Source organism: Oncorhynchus masou, chromosome 1 (assembly GCF_036934945.1).
Source record: "Oncorhynchus masou masou isolate Uvic2021 chromosome 1, UVic_Omas_1.1, whole genome shotgun sequence".
Lineage (NCBI taxonomy): Eukaryota > Metazoa > Chordata > Actinopteri > Salmoniformes > Salmonidae > Oncorhynchus > Oncorhynchus masou.
The window spans coordinates 59,506,620-59,522,098 of NC_088212.1; the positions used below are offsets into that span (position 1 = coordinate 59,506,620).

Genomic DNA, 15,479 nt, shown 5'->3' on the forward strand with positions numbered 1-15,479 from the left:
TAGAGGTCTGTATTTTTTATCATAGGTACACTTCAACTGTGAGAGACGGAATCTAAAACAAAAATCCAGAAAATCACATTGTATGATTTTTAAGTAATTAATTTGCATTTTATTGCATGACATAAGTATTTGATCACCTACCAACCAGTAAGAATTCTGGCTCTCACAGACCTGTTAGTTTTTATTTAAGAAGCCCTCCTGTTCTCTACTCATTACCTGTATTAACTGCACCTGTTTGAACTCGTTCCCTGTATAAAAGACTCCTGTCCACACACTCAATCAAACAGACTCCACCCTCTCCACAATGGCCAAGACCAGAGAGCTGTGTAAGGACATCAGGGGTAAAATTATAGACCTGCACAAGGCTGGGATGGGCTACAAGACAATAGGCAAGCAGCTTGGAGAGAAGGTAACAAATTTTGGCGCAATTATTATAAAATGGAAGAATTTCAAGATGACGGTCAATCACCCTCGGTCTGGGGCTCCATGCAAGATCTCACCTCGTGGGGCATCAATGATCATGAGGAAGGTGAAGGATCAGCCCGGAACTACACGGCAGGACCTGAAGAGAGCTGGGAACACAGTCTCAAAGAAAACAATTAGTAACACACTATGCCGTCATGGATTCAAATCCTGTAGCGCACGCAAGGTCCCCCTGCTCAAGCCAGCGCATGTCCAGGCCCATCTGATGTTTGCCAATGACCATCTGGATGATCCAGAGGAGGAATGGGAGAAGGTCATGTGGTCTGATGAGACAAAAACAGAGCTTTTTGGTCTAAACTCCACTCGCCGTGTTTGGAGGAAGAAGAAGGATGAGTACAACCCCAAGAACACCATCCCAACCATGAAGCATGGAGGTGGAAACATCATTCTTTGGGGATGCTTTTCTGCAAAGGGGACAGGATGACTGCACCGTATTGAGTGGAGGATGGATGGGGCCATGTATTGCGAGATCTTGGCCAACAAGATCTTGGCTGGGCCTTGGCTGGGTCTTCCAGCATGACAACGACCCGAACCACACAGCCAGGGCAACTAAGTAGTGGCTCCGTAAGAAGCATCTCAAGGTCCTGGAGTGGCCTAGCCAGTCTCCAGACCTGAACCCAATAGAAATCTTTGGAGGGAGCTGAAAGTCCTTATTGCCCAGCGATAGCCCCGAAACCTGAAGGATCTGGAGAAGGTCTGTTTGGAGGAGTGGGCCAAAATCCCTGCTGCAATGTGTGCAAACCTGGTCAAGAACTACAGGAAACGTATGATCTCTGTAATTGCAAAAAGTTTTCTGTACCAAATATTAAGTTCTGCTTTTCTGATGTATCAAATACTTATGTCATGCAATAAAATGCAAATTAATTACTTAAAAATCATACAATGTGATTTTCTGGATTTTTGTTTTAGATTCCGTCTCTCACAGTTGAAGTGTACCCATGATAAAAAATGACAGACCTCTACATGCTTTGTACGTAGGATAACCTGCAAAATCGGCAGTGTATCAAATACTTGTTCTCCCCACTGTATATATACACCTGTTCTGAAAGGCCCCAGAGTCTGCAACACACCTAAGCAAGGGGCACCACCAAGCAAGCGGCACCATGAAGACCAAGGAGATCTCCAAATAGGTCAGGGACGAAGTTGTGGAGAAGTACAGATCAGGGTTGGGTTATAAAAAAATATCAGAAACATTTAACATCCCACGGAGCACCATTAAATCCATTATTAAAAATAGAATGAATATGGCATCCCAACAATCTTGCCAAGAGAGGGCCGTCCACCAAAACTCACGGACCAGGCAAGGAGGGCATTAATATGAGAGGCAACAAAGAGAACAAAGATAACCCTGAAGGAGCTGCAAAGTTCCACAGCGGAGATTAGAGTATCTTTCCATAGGACCACTTTAAGCCATGCACTCCACAGAGCCGGGCTTTACGGAAGAGTGGCCAGAAAAAAGCCATTGCTTAAAGAAAGAATTAAGCAAACACGTTTGGTGTTCACCAAAAGGCATGTGGAAGACTCCCCAAACATATAGAAGAAGGTATTCTGGTCAGATGAGACTAAAATTGAGCTTTTTGGGCATCAAGGGAAATGCTATGTCTGGTGCAAACGCAACACCTCCCATCACCCTGAGAACACCATCCCCTGTGGGGATGTTTTTCATCTGCAGGGACTGGAAAACTGGTCAGAATTGAAGGAATGAAGGATGGCGCTAAAATACAGGGAAATTGTTGAGGGAAACCTGTTTCAGTCTTCCAGAGATTTGAGACTGGGACATAGATTCACCTTCCAGCAGGACAATGACCCTAAGCATACTGCTAAAGCAACACTCGAGTGGTTTAAGGGGAAACATTTCAATGTCTTGGAATGGCCTAGTCAATGACTTAAAGATTGTTGTACACCAGCAGAACCCATCCAACTTGAAGGAGCTGGAGCAGTTTTGCCTTGAATAACGGTCAAAAATCCCAGTGGCTAGATGTGCCAAGCTTATAGAGACATACCCCAAGAGACTTGCAGCTGTAATTGCTGCAAAAGGTTGCTCTACAAAGTATTGACTTTTTTTAAACTTTTTTTTTTTTTTTTTTACTTTAAATCCAGGTTGTGAATAGGAAAAATGTCAAGGGGGTGAATACTTTCACAAGCCACTGCATGTGCTGATATTCCTGATGTGCTGATATTCCTGATGTCCTGATATTCCTAGTGGCTTTATATTCCTGATGTGCTGATATTCATGATGTCCTGATAATCTGGATGTCCTTTAGGAGGTACGCTTCACACTGGACCGCTGTGCCGGGGCCACCGTCATGGAGATGGAGGGAGTGGGCAGCTGGCTGACCACAGAGGACCACTCGTCCTGTGAGGTCACTGGTGTCACCCCCAACCTGGACAGGTAGCCTCCTCACACCTTTCTCTCTCTCTCTCTCTCTCTCGCTCTCTCACTCTCTCTCTCTCTCTCTCTCTCTCTCTATTTGCATCTGTTGCTCTCACACTCCTTCTTTGTTGCTCTCTTTCTCTCTCCCTTTATCTTTTTGTCTTTCTTTTTCACACTCTTTTTCTTTCTTTCTCTCTCTCTCTCTCTCTCTCTCTCTCTCTCTCTCTCTCTCTCTCCTCTCTCTCTCTTTCTCTCACTCTTTCTTTATTTCTTTCTCTCATTCTCTGGCTATCTCTATCTCTCTCTCTCGCTCTCTCTCTGTCTCTCTCTCTCTTTCTCTCTGTCTCGGTCTCTCTCTCTCTCTCTCTCTCTCTCTCTCTCTCTCTCTGTCTCTTTCTCTCTGTCTCGGTCTCTCTCTCTCTCTCTCTCTCTCTCTCTCTCATTTCTCTCTGTCTCTTTCTCTCTGTCTCGGTCTCTCTCTCTCTCTCTCTCTCTCTCTCTCTCTCTCTCTCTCTCTCTCTCTCTTTCTCTCTGTCTCTCTCTCTCTCTCTCTCTCTCTCTCTCTCTCTCTCTTCTCCTTTATACAGAATGCACACCTTTCACATAGTCAAACTCAGAACACCAGATTAGTGGTGGGCAAAGGCTATGTATTACGGGTTGAAAAAGTACCGCAGTAGAACATAGGGATGGATAGGTGTCTGAAAAGATGTACTGACGGTGATGTTAATTTCTTCCCCAGGCACCTGAATGGGACCCAGGTGTTACAGCTGGGTGGAGTCAACGAGGACCTGCCCTATGTCTACCCGCAGTTACAACACAAACACTTTACTGGCTGCATCCGGAACCTCGTTGTCGACAGCAAGGTAACACTCGCTACAATGTGTTTCTTCCCAATCATCACACACCATGAAAAGGCATGGGAAGCGATTTAGTTCTTATACAACACATAACATCTCCATTGTGAAGAGTTGTAAAAGTGTGGTCTTTACACCACTTACACGTACTGCAGGCAGGCAGCATGTTGTTATAAAACTCCATACAGCATCTCGCATAAATGCTTTCAAACACTTTCACACCTTCCTCAGGGACATTGCCACAACAGCGCTTCTATAGAAAAGGTATGCTCCGAGATTGCATTCAGCGCATATCCACTAGACACTGTCTGAACTGGTAGCTATGCCACTATGGCAACAGTCGTCACGGGGAGGACAGAGGTCCTTCTGCCCATGTTACTTCATGACACTGTGTGACACTTGGAACTAAAGGTATTTGACACTAAAAACACTCTCCTGCTCACCCTGCTGACTACAAAATGCAGGGCTGAGGTTCGATACAATATTCATAGATCTCTTATTGTAGAGTGGAAAACACTGGGGGCGTGGGTGGAACATGTGAGAGAGGGGGAAGACGGGAGGAAAGGAGGAGGATGTCTGTGCCATTGAACCTGTTCAAGCGTGACGTCGGGGTGAATGTTTGGGCAAGAGAAGGGAAGGGCGGATTTTTCGACTTCAATTGTTTTTCTATTCTGAATCTACTGTACATCTTCCCACCCTGTCACAGTTGATTTATGTTACTCTCTGTTGTCGCTTCTCTCTCTCTCTCTATTTGTTTGTATCTCTCCTCCTCTCTGGGACAGATTAACTACACTATGAGTCTGCAACCATGCAATAATGGTTTTCATTTAAAAAAATAAATAATGATCAGTAAAGTGAACATGAAGAAAAAGCAGTTTGTAGATGAAAACACTCTTTTCTTTATAAAGCAACTTGTGAAAACATTGCATGTAACATTTTCCATTCAGCGTTCACTTAAAGTGACTAACATCCATGCAAGCATACATTTTTCATACGGGTGGCCCAATGGGAATCGAACCCAAGATCCTGCCGTTGCAAGCGCCAAGAACACAGGACCAGACATTTTGCAAATTATTAACAAATCTTCAGCATCTATCCAACTCTGTTCCACTCTCTCTATCCCATCTCTATATTTCTGAGTGAGGCAGAGACAGGTACTCATGACTGGGAAAGTCTGCTAGTTATGTTTGGTGAAAAATTTGATCATGATTGGCATCTCACACACATCAACAAACACAAACTTGCACACGTACTCACAAACACACGAGATGTATGTTGGATCTTTGAGTGTGTGTAGTAACTCTCTGTAAATCAGTATCGAGCTCCATCTTGAGAAGGATCAGACTTAAAGTGCCCAGCTCTATGGTGAGGTCAGAACCAATTTGTACCTTGCTGCACATTGGCTCAACGGCTACCGAGCAGCCAGCTGCGCTGAACGGTGGTAACTCAGAAACGGGGAGATTGGACATATTAATGTCCTTTATGCTATGCTATTGTGAGCAGGACTTAACATTTCAAGGTATTCCTGTCCTTTCACAGCATTGCCCTCCGCCAGCTCCTTTGTGTCCCTGTAGATTGGTTTGATCCTATGAAAACCCAGTCATTTGCATTCCAAGAAATTGCATGAAAGGTGAATGCATGAAGGTGCTGAGGGGAAATCTCAAGTTTCACTGACCTTTGCCCTCAGTTTTTTTGGAAAACTAGCAATTGTTCTTTCGTTCTCTCTTTCCCTCTCTCACTATCCGTCTCCTTCTCTCACTTGTATCTATCCCCGTGCCTCCCTTTTTTTTACCTGTCTACTGCTCTCTCCCATTTCTATTTTACTATGTCAATTTCTCCCTCTGGTGTACATATCCTACTCCCCCTCTCCATCTCTGTCCTCTCTCCATCTCTCCCCCCCTACACAGTTCTATGACTTGGGCAATCCAGCGGACTCTGTGGGCAGCTCCCCAGGGTGCCTGACTACGGATGGGAGCTGTGTCAACGTGGGCATCCCCTCCTGTGGCCCTCGGGGTCGCTGCCATGGCGAGTGGGGCTCCTTCAGCTGCCAGTGCATCCTGGGGTACACTGGGACTCAGTGTGAGCAGGGTACGTACCGCAATGCCAGCACCGAGCCCAACATGTATGTGATGAGTGCTTGTTTGGAGGGCAATGCGTGAGGGCATTGATGAATTGGATTTGTTTCGATTAGATGAAATGAATGTCAACGAGATCACATGTGTTAATGAGTGCCTGGCTGCAGTCTGACTGCTATCATGGGGAAGGTGTGTGTGTGTTCAACTTTCATTAGTCATATGTGCAGGATACACATGGTCTACTGAAATGCTTGCTTGCAGGTTCCTCCTTGACAATAAACAACATCAATAAGGAATAATAAAAGATGAAAATAGGAACATAAAGTAAATGGCTCAGTAGAATAAAATAAACATTTTTGTATAATAAAGCCTAAGTATAATACAGGAAGGTAGAATTTATGGTCCAATATTTACACATGCTTTGGAGAAAGGATGATTGGGGGAGAAATGTTTAAATTGTGCAGTATTTTGCAATCATAATATATCTGGTAGCAGCAGTTGTGATGTGTGTGTAGCAGTTGTGATGTGTGTGTGAGTGTGTGAGTGCGTTTGTGCTAAGGTGCAGAGAATCAGAGCAGGTGATCAGTCCAGTTCAAGTGTTCAGCAGTCTGATGGCTTGTAGATGGAAACTGTCTTGTGTGTGTCTATGCGTGTGTCTGTGTGGTGTGGGAGGACTAATTGGAGGACTAATTCACTGGTGGTCAAATGGAAGATGAAATAAATGCGTGGGCACGTGTTTGATCTAAGTTTAAGGCGTGGGAGGGCCTGGGACGCAGTAGAGTATGTGTATCTCTTGAATTCACTCTGGATGCATGTCAGTTCCGACTCCTGTGTACTGTGTTGATGGTGGGATGTCTAGCTAACACGTTGTCTTGTGTTTTGTTGGCAGAAGTTCCAGAGTATTCCTTTGATGGGCGGAGTCATGTTCATTACCAGTTGTCATCTCCTCTGCCAGCCCGGCGGACACAGGCACAGGTTCTGGTCCGGACCCGCAAACATGGTAGTGCCATCCTCAGCCTACTGTCCAAGGAACAGACTGAATACCTGCGCTTAGAGGTGAGACTGAGCTTTCTGTGTGTGTGTGTGTCTCTCTCTCTCTGTGTCTCTCTCTCTCTCTCTCTCTCTCTCTCTGTGTCTCTCTCTCTCTCTTTCTCTCTCTCTGTCTCTCTCTCTCTCGCTCTCTCTCTCTCGCTCTGTCTCTCTCTCTCTCTCGCTGTCTCTTTCTCTCTCTCTCGCTCTCTCTCTCTTTATACTGTATCTCTTTATATCTTCTCTTGACTCACCCATTTCTCTCTCTCTTTATATCTTCTCTTGACTCACCGTTTGTCTTTAAATCTCTGTTTCTCCTGACCATGGGAGCTCATGATATGCGTTCATGTGACCATAAAATGTTTCTCGTCATCCCAGCAGCGTGGATTGAGGTTAACCATAACATTAGTGTCATCCGTTATGTGTACCGCTGTTTCTACAACATTTCTCCTAACTTTCTCCATCATCCACATATCTTCACTACAATGCCACAACGTGGGGAGTGGATTCATCACAGGAACATAAATGTCAGGCGTTTTCTGTGTGCAGCCAGTGTGAAATGCACCAATTTGGCAAACCTCCTCCGCTATCAACCCCTAACAGAAGTGCAACGTTATAGCTTTTAATCAGCCCTACATTTTCATGCGTTCCTCTTGGCTGAATGTAGGCTCAGTGTGCGGAGGTTTTCAGAGGGAGCTTGAGATGCGCCTCACAACTCCAAGGACTCCTTGTTCTTAGGAAGAATAGCTTTGTTTGATTTTTGCACCTGCCTCACAGTGCCGTGTTTAGATTGCCGATTGCAGCTTTATTTCTTTCGGGTTTTTTCCTCGCTGCTCTCCTTTCTAAATCGTCACTGATTGAATTATCTGTATGCTATCAGACTGGCGTGAGGAGAGCGCTGAGATGTGCAGCTCCTTCTGGAGTGGCAGGCTAGAGATTTTGTTTGCGCAGCTCGCAGTGTGACTCGTGTGGGTGGAGCCTCACAGTGGTAGCCCCACTTTATTTTTCTCATCCTCCGTCCTGATGGAGGGATGGGAGCTCCTGGGGGTTTCTTGGGAGAGAGGCGTCTCTGATATGTAAGGGGACCCACTGCCCAGTGGGTAGGCTAGCATTAGCTTTCACTTCTAGCCCTGGTGATGGCACAGCAAGACAACAGAGGTGATAATTACCATTTTAAAATTGTTAACACTAATAAAACAAAGAGGAGGAGAAGCCTTGAGCAAAAGCCCTCCTCTCAATTCATACTCCTTGTCTGGTAGCCTGAATATGGACTCAGGAGCTTATTGTACTGGTCACATGTCCTCTGCCCTCTCTCCCTATGCCTCGATGCCTTAGATTATGCACTGGATCCCACGTGTGTCCAAGATCAGAAATGTTTCTGATTGTCTGACAGCTATATGGCTTTCTCTCTCTCTCTCTCTCTCTCTGCCTACACACTGTGTGTGAATGGGTAGGTAGCATGGATCGATGTACTGTATAATGAGTGAGCTACTTCATTCAGCCAGCTGGGGGTTATATAGAACGCTTTTGAAAGTAATAAAGAGGCTGCCGATCTGGAAGGACGTAGAGATAATATACTGTACACAAGAGTTTACATAAGCACTCACAGCTTTATACAGATTGGAGACAGAGCAGCGCTCGCTGGGTGCAGTAGAGGGAATTGCCAGCCACCCCGAACCTCCGTTCCCACGAGAGAGAGAGAGAGAGAGAGAGAGAGAGAGAGAGAGAGAGAGAGAGAGAGAGAGAGAGAGAGGGGAGAGAGAGAGAGAGAGAGAGAGAGAGAGAGAGAGAGAGAGAGAGAGAGAGAGAGAGAGAGAGAGAGAGAGAGCATGAAGCAGAGCACATTCCCATTCAGATTTAATTGGGGGGGAACATGAGGTGCCTCGGCAGCACTCGCTTAGTCTGGTAAAAGCGCCATCCCACTGAGGTCTAAAGATAATTAATAGTTCATTAGGAAACCTTGAAATAAGCAATGGTTCATCAGGGAAACAACCTTGGAGCCATCTTAGTGGAGCTCACTGCTTATTCTCATGCATCTGAGCCAGCTGATGGGGTGGTGTACCAGGAGGTGAGCAGTTCACAGTTTTAGCCTTTTAGCTTGGGTGGGGGTGGGAGTAAAGGTTGAGGTATACGTGAGATACTCTGCCCCCATCTCTTCTCTTTCTGCTCGTCTCATACCTCTGTTTACGTCGACATCAGTGGTGGAGTAAAATGGAGTGTTTGCAAATTATGCCCGTTGGGAGCCTCGCAGGAAAACATATTTTTTATTGAAATGAAGGCTGCTTCTCACCATATCAATGGCCCATAGACTAACACTCACCTCGTTTTGGATTTGCGTTCCTGGCTGCAAATAAACCGTTTCAACTCTCTGAAAGTCAAGTGATTAGCATTCGAGCTAGGCTGAAATGGAATCATTTTCTTTTCAAGATTTGAGGAAAGAGAGAAGCTTGTTGCATAAAAAAAAATGTCTGTTTCATTTCATTGGTATGTCCTGCTTCCTAATGAAAACTGTCAGGCTCCGTGGATCCTGGGTAATAAAGGTGAGCCTCAACAGAAGACAAGATAAAGTTGGTCTCGTCATGTTGTTTTGTTGAGCTAGGATTTACCAGTGAGATTGGGACTGAGATCAATGGAGCTTGTTGTTGTCGTGAAACAGAGTTGAGAGAGCGAGAGGAAGAGAACGAGGGAGATAACAACAAAGATAGGAATAGGCCAAAGGACTGAGAGAGGTTGGTAGATATATATATAAATGTGAGCAGCCCAGAAAGTGATTGTATGTCATAGAGCCCAGATGACCCACCCTCTAGAGGAAAAGTTAAAAAGAGAGTTGCTGAATTAATGGAGGCGTATTGAATTCCCCAGGCCCTGATGTTTCCAATTACGGGGGAGCTATGTTTAATTCAGTTAGTGTGTGGCAGGGTCTTATCAGAGCCAGCCCTCAGTGATTATACTGTTTCCTCATGGTCCCAGAGTCACAGAATCCTCATCCTCCTGCCATTTTTCTTCCCTCTATCTCCGTCTTTTGTCTGCCCTCACATTCATGTCCTCTGCCTGTGTATTAGAAGAGCTACGCAGGTTTATTGAGTGGATTGTCCAACTGCTATTGGCAGTTGGACAACTTGGTTGTTGTGTATAGGGGTTTGTTGGGGTGGACTTAAGAAGGGTCTCTGGAATCTTCAATGATGAAAAGTATTGACTCTCTTGTGATTCTATGCCAGCAGTAGTCTGAAGTCAATAACCCCTCTACCCTCTCCTCTACCCTTCTCCTTCAGATCTCCTAGGACCTACTGTCCTACTGCTATAACTCTCTCTCCTCTCCTCCAGATCTACCAGGACCTACTGTCTATTTTCTATAACTCTCTCATCTCCTCCAGATCTACCAGGACCTACTGGCTGTCTTCTATAACTCTCTCCTCTCCTCCAGATCTACCAGGGCCTACTGGCTGTCTTCTATAACTCTCTCATCTCCTCCAGATCTACCAGGGCCTACTGTCTGTTCTATAACTCTCTCCTCTCCTCCAGATCTACCACAACCTACTGTCCTACTGCTATAACTCTCTCTCCTCTCCTCCAGATCTACCAGGACCTACTGTCTGTCTTCTATAACTCTCTCATCTCCTCCAGATCTACCAGGGCCTACTGGCTGTCTTCTATAACCTGGGAGACGGAGACTACAACCTGACACTGCCCTCCTATCGCCTGGACAATGGTGAGTGGCACGAGGTCTACATGGATCGACACGACAACGAGCTGACCCTGCGTCTGGATGGGGGCGGGGGCAGACGGGAGGCCAGCGCGGCTCCAGGCCGGAGCCGAGAGATCATCACCGACCCAACAGTGGTGATGCTGGGAAACGCCTTCCCCTCAGGCTCCAACAAGAGCTTCCAGGGTGAGAAGACTGCAGGGAATGGGGCATGATGGGAAAGGGCTAGGCTGGACGTGCGAGGCAGACAGTTAGTGACAGATGGAGAACAGAGCATTCTAAAGTGCAGCCAGAATTAGGGGCTTTATCAATTCATAATCCGCTTTTTAGTGAGATTACAAAGTATTGTATTGCCGATTATAAATGATTCATATGACTGGTGAATAAATCATTCACACAAATGCATCTTTAGAGTTAGGGGATGATGGCTGCCCTAGGGGAGGTTGGTATGAGATGGATAAAGTGTGAGGCGGCTATGAGAGTGTGCAGTGCAGTGCTCTGCAGTGCTGTGGATATGGCATGTGACATGCAGGGAGAGAGACAGTAGAATGTGAAAATACAAGGGTGGTCAGCCAACTTTGCCTCAGGCAGAAACAGACAGTGTGCGTGTTTATTAAATGGACTTTAAAAGCCTTTTCCCTGAAAGACTAGTGTGGAAGCGCGTCAGACCATGGCAAAGAAAGTAAGTGGTGTGTGTGTGTGTGTCTGTGTGTGTGTGTGTGTGTGTGTGTGTGTGTGTGTGTGTGTGTGTGTGTGTGTGTGTGTGTGTGTGTGTGTGTGTGTGTGTGTGTGTGTGTGTGTGTGTGTGTGTGTGTGTGTGTGTGTGTGTGTGTGTGTGTGTGTGTGTGTGTGTGTGTGTGTGTGTGTGTGTGTGTGTGTGTGTGTGTGTGTGTGTGTGTGTGTGTGTGTGTGTGTGTGTGTGTGTGTGTGTGTGTGTGTGTGTGTGTGTGTGTGTGTGTGTGTGTGTGGGTGTGTGTGTGTGTGTGTGTGTGTGTGTGTGTGTGTGTGTGTGTGTGTGTGTGTGCTTGATTATCATTCCGTCCTCTCCTCTCGCTTAAGGTTGCATGCGGGACCTGAGGCTGAACGGTCGATACGTACCTCTGGATGGCCAGTCCAGAGACGGGATCTCTGTGGTCAGCTCCCAGGGGCTCTCCGTGGGCTGCTCCTCCGACTCCTGCAAGAGGAACCAGTGTAGCCCCCCCTTCACCTGTGTTGACCTCTGGAGAGTCCATGAGTGCAGGTACGCACAATCGAACACAATTATCAAATCTCTCTCTCTATAGCTTATGCAAACACACCGAGGCCCTCTCGGTCTTCTTCAAGGACTACAGCCTCCGAAGCCAGTGGCTCATCCTCTCTTTAATCTTCGACAAACATCCCCTCATCCCCCATCAGTCAGAGGCACAGTGCAGGGGGCCTGGAAAAAAACTGGCCCTTTGATACACCTCAGTCCTGCGGGGCTGGCTGTAAACATGCCCGAGTCAAATGTTGACAGGCAGTGTGTGGGCAGCTATTTGACTCAGGCCCAAAGTTCTAGCTCCTCTCTCTGATCCTGGTAATGGTGGTGGTTTTAAGAGGCTGTCGAAAGACACAGGGATGTGATGTTTTTCAACAGCCTGCAGGCTGCTCATCGTCACTGCTGCTCGTCAGCCGGGTTTAATGCTCTGTGTGAGTTCTGCAGGAGTCAGCCTGGTTTAATGCGCTGTGTGAGTTCTACAGGAGTCAGCCTGGTTTAATGCACTGTGTGAGTTCTGCAGGAGTCAGCCTGGTTTAATGCTCTGTGTGAGTTCTGCAGGAGTCAGCCTGGTTTAATGCTCTGTGTGAGTTCTGCAGGACTCAGCCTGGTTTAATGCTCTGTGTGAGTTCTGCAGGAGTCAGCCTGATTTAATGCTCTGTGTGAGTTCTGCAGGAGTCAGCCTGGTTTAATGCTCTGTGTGAGTTCTGCAGGAGTCAGCCTGATTTAATGCTCTGTGTGAGTTCTGCAGGAGTCAGCCTGGTTTAATGCTCTGTGTGAGTTCTGCAGGAGTCAGCCTGGTTTAATGCTCTGTGTGAGTTCTGCTGGAGTCAGCCTGGTTTAATGCTCTGTGTGAGTTCTGCAGGAGTCAGCCTGGTTTAATGCTCTGTGTGAGTTCTGCAGGAGTCAGCCTGTTTTAATGCTCTGTGTGAGTTCTGCAGGAGTCAGCCTGGTTTAATGCTCTGTGTGGGTTCTGCAGGAGTCAGCCTGGTTTAATGCTCTGTGTGAGTTCTGCAGGAGTCAGCCTGGTTTAATGCTCTGTGTGAGTTCTGCAGGAATCAGCCTGGTTTAATGCTCTGTGTGAGTTCTGCAGGAGTCAGCCTGGTTTAATGCTCTGTGTGAGTTCTGCAGGAATCCAACTGGTTTCACATCATACGTGTGTAGGCCAATGTGTGTCTCTGTGTCTGGGCATATCTGAATCACAGAGCAACCACACCGTAACATTTGTTTTCACAGAAGGAGAAGCAAGATGCAGGTAACATGGAAAAGAGTCTAAATCATGAGTAACTATTTCATTGAGATACATTGATTTTGACCAACACACTGTGTAATCCTCAGAACACAGTGGAGGACCAAAATAGAAGCAGGAAATCAGAAAGGAGAGATCTAACCTCTGTTTTATCTCTCTCTTTGTCTCCTCTTGCTCCTCCCTCCATCTTTTGTCTTTAGATGTCCCCCTGGCCACATGGTGAAGGTGAACGGTACTGGAAAGTTCTGCGTCTACACCCTGTGTGCCAGTCGGCCGTGCCACCGGGGCACCTGCGTGGCACAGTCACCCTCCAAGTTCACGTGCCACTGCCCCGAGGGCTACCGGGGGCGCCACTGCGAGGTGGCGCTCGCCATCTACCGAGACGACGTGGGCCTGAGCTTCAGCTCCCTGTTCGCCATTTGCATCTGCTTCATGGCTCTGCTAGGTAGCTATACCAACTACTGCCTGCTCTGGCTCTGGTGACTGACCGCCCCACCTGCCTGCCCGTCTGTCTGTCTGTCTGTCTGTCTGTCTGTCTGTCTGTCCGCCTGCCACCCCTCTGTCTGTCTGTCTGCCTGTCTGTGTCATCTCCATGGTAACACTGGACATCAAAGCCTTCCCTTTTTTGCTCTTCTCCCCATCCCGTTCAACCTCTTGTCGCGACCATCTCCCCTATCGTTCTATCAGCTGCAGTAGAGCACTGTGCTGTCCATTGACAGGTCTAGTAGAAATGGCCTGAGTCATTTCAGTGACAGTGTGTGGGCAGCGTATTGGTAGCAAGGTCCAGCTTATACTCTAGTTATAACAGGCAGTGCAAATGAGTCCCTTTTGACCTTTTGGTCAATCTAGTGTTAGCCAGTCGTAGTCAGTCACTAGATCAGTTGTTAATGTGCTGGCCGTCTCCCGCTGTCCTCCCCTCTACCCTCATTGGACATTCAGCTCCAGCCGTTGCTCCAAACAGACCTAAAAAACGATTGCTAAGCTCAAAATGATAATTTCCCCTCTCATACCTTTGCTTAATTTTAAAGGCTACATGACCTTGATCATCCACAGCCACTGTTGCTTTTTAAGTGTTCATTACTTGATTTGTAGGCGCACAATGTGCTGTTTTCCCGAAGCCCAAAGAAAGTGAGATCAATGCACTAGGGCTTTGGATAGAATTTCAATTGGCCAAGCATTCCACGCACAGAAACGTAAGTATCAAGAGAGAGGTTTTCTTCCCAGCTGCATTCAATCCAGTTTGTTTTGAGTCAATCCAAGCAGTTCAATAACTGGGAGTGTAAAGGGCTCTGGGTCTCTTGACATTAAGCCGAACAAAAAGCATCTCATTCTGAGGCTTCCTTTTCTTAACGGCTAATAGGTTTATGGCATGACGTGAAGGCTATACGCCTCCACCTCCTCACCCACTCCAATTCCTCCTCTCACCCACCTCTCTCCTCCGCTGGATGCTGAAGGAACCTTTCCCTTCTCTCACGCCTTCTCAGCTAGCTACTGTACAGCTGTGAGGAAATAGCAAGAGGCCTACTCCTCTTGTCCGAAAAGCAGATCTCAGTAAAGCTTGCCAGAACTATACTGGAGAGGGAAAAATTGAACCTGTGAAAAATCCCCAATGTTCAGTTTTGCTGTCATAGACTAAAAGCTCAAATATTTTGTTGGGAATAAGCTGTGCCTTTTGACTGCAGTGTGTGGGCGTTTGTAGGAGGGTGGTGTTAGGCTCAGTTAAAGGGTCCCGCTTTTAAGTCTTGCTTGTTAGATCAATGATCAGTGTGTAGCCCTAAAGGACCAATTTAGGCCCGTATAGCAGGTGTAGTGCGCCGGGTGTGTGCTGCCAAGGTGCCTTATATTGAGGGGCAGAGAGGACATCTCTCCAGATACTGTACCTCCTGATATTTGTGTCCCCCCCCCCACAATTTAAATAGGCAATAATGCCTTGTTTTTGCAGACTTGCAGCCTCTCCTCTGGCTGTTTGTTTGTATGTCTCAGTATGCCCCTTAGCCACCCAGCGGGCTCGAACCTATGACTACAGGATGCTCTGGCTTTTACACCTCTGTGCCAGAGGGCTCGTCATGGGCACGATCAAAGATTACAGTATAATGACGTCATCTACTGTATGAGTAGGGTCGGTTAGTCTGGAGATGTTTCAAGGTTGTCCAGTAACCTCAATGATAAGAGACAAATGCAAAAGAAACAGGTGTCCACATTGTACAGAAGTGGGAATTTACAGAACGAACCCCCTACGTGGTGGAATGTACAGAATAAATCCCTGTTTGACTCCATAGTAGGGGTAGCTGATTGGGTAACATGCTGTGGTTGCCGGCCTAACCTCTCCATCCGTGAGAAGAGCCTAGCTACCCATGGAGCTGGACTGCTTGGGCCACGTGGTGCCAGGCTCTGTTTGGTGGTTGCGTATCCATGGAAACTCTCAGGGTTGCTGATGCGGACGTGAATTGACGAGCAGTGTCTTACTGCTTCCTCTCC

The 15,479-nt window shown here is 46.9% G+C and overlaps 1 pseudogene; it reads left to right on the forward strand.

The window, feature by feature from the left end:
- The window catches only part of LOC135547354 (neural-cadherin-like), a 191,070-nt pseudogene that overhangs the window by 164,392 nt on the left and 11,199 nt on the right, over window positions 1-15,479 (forward strand).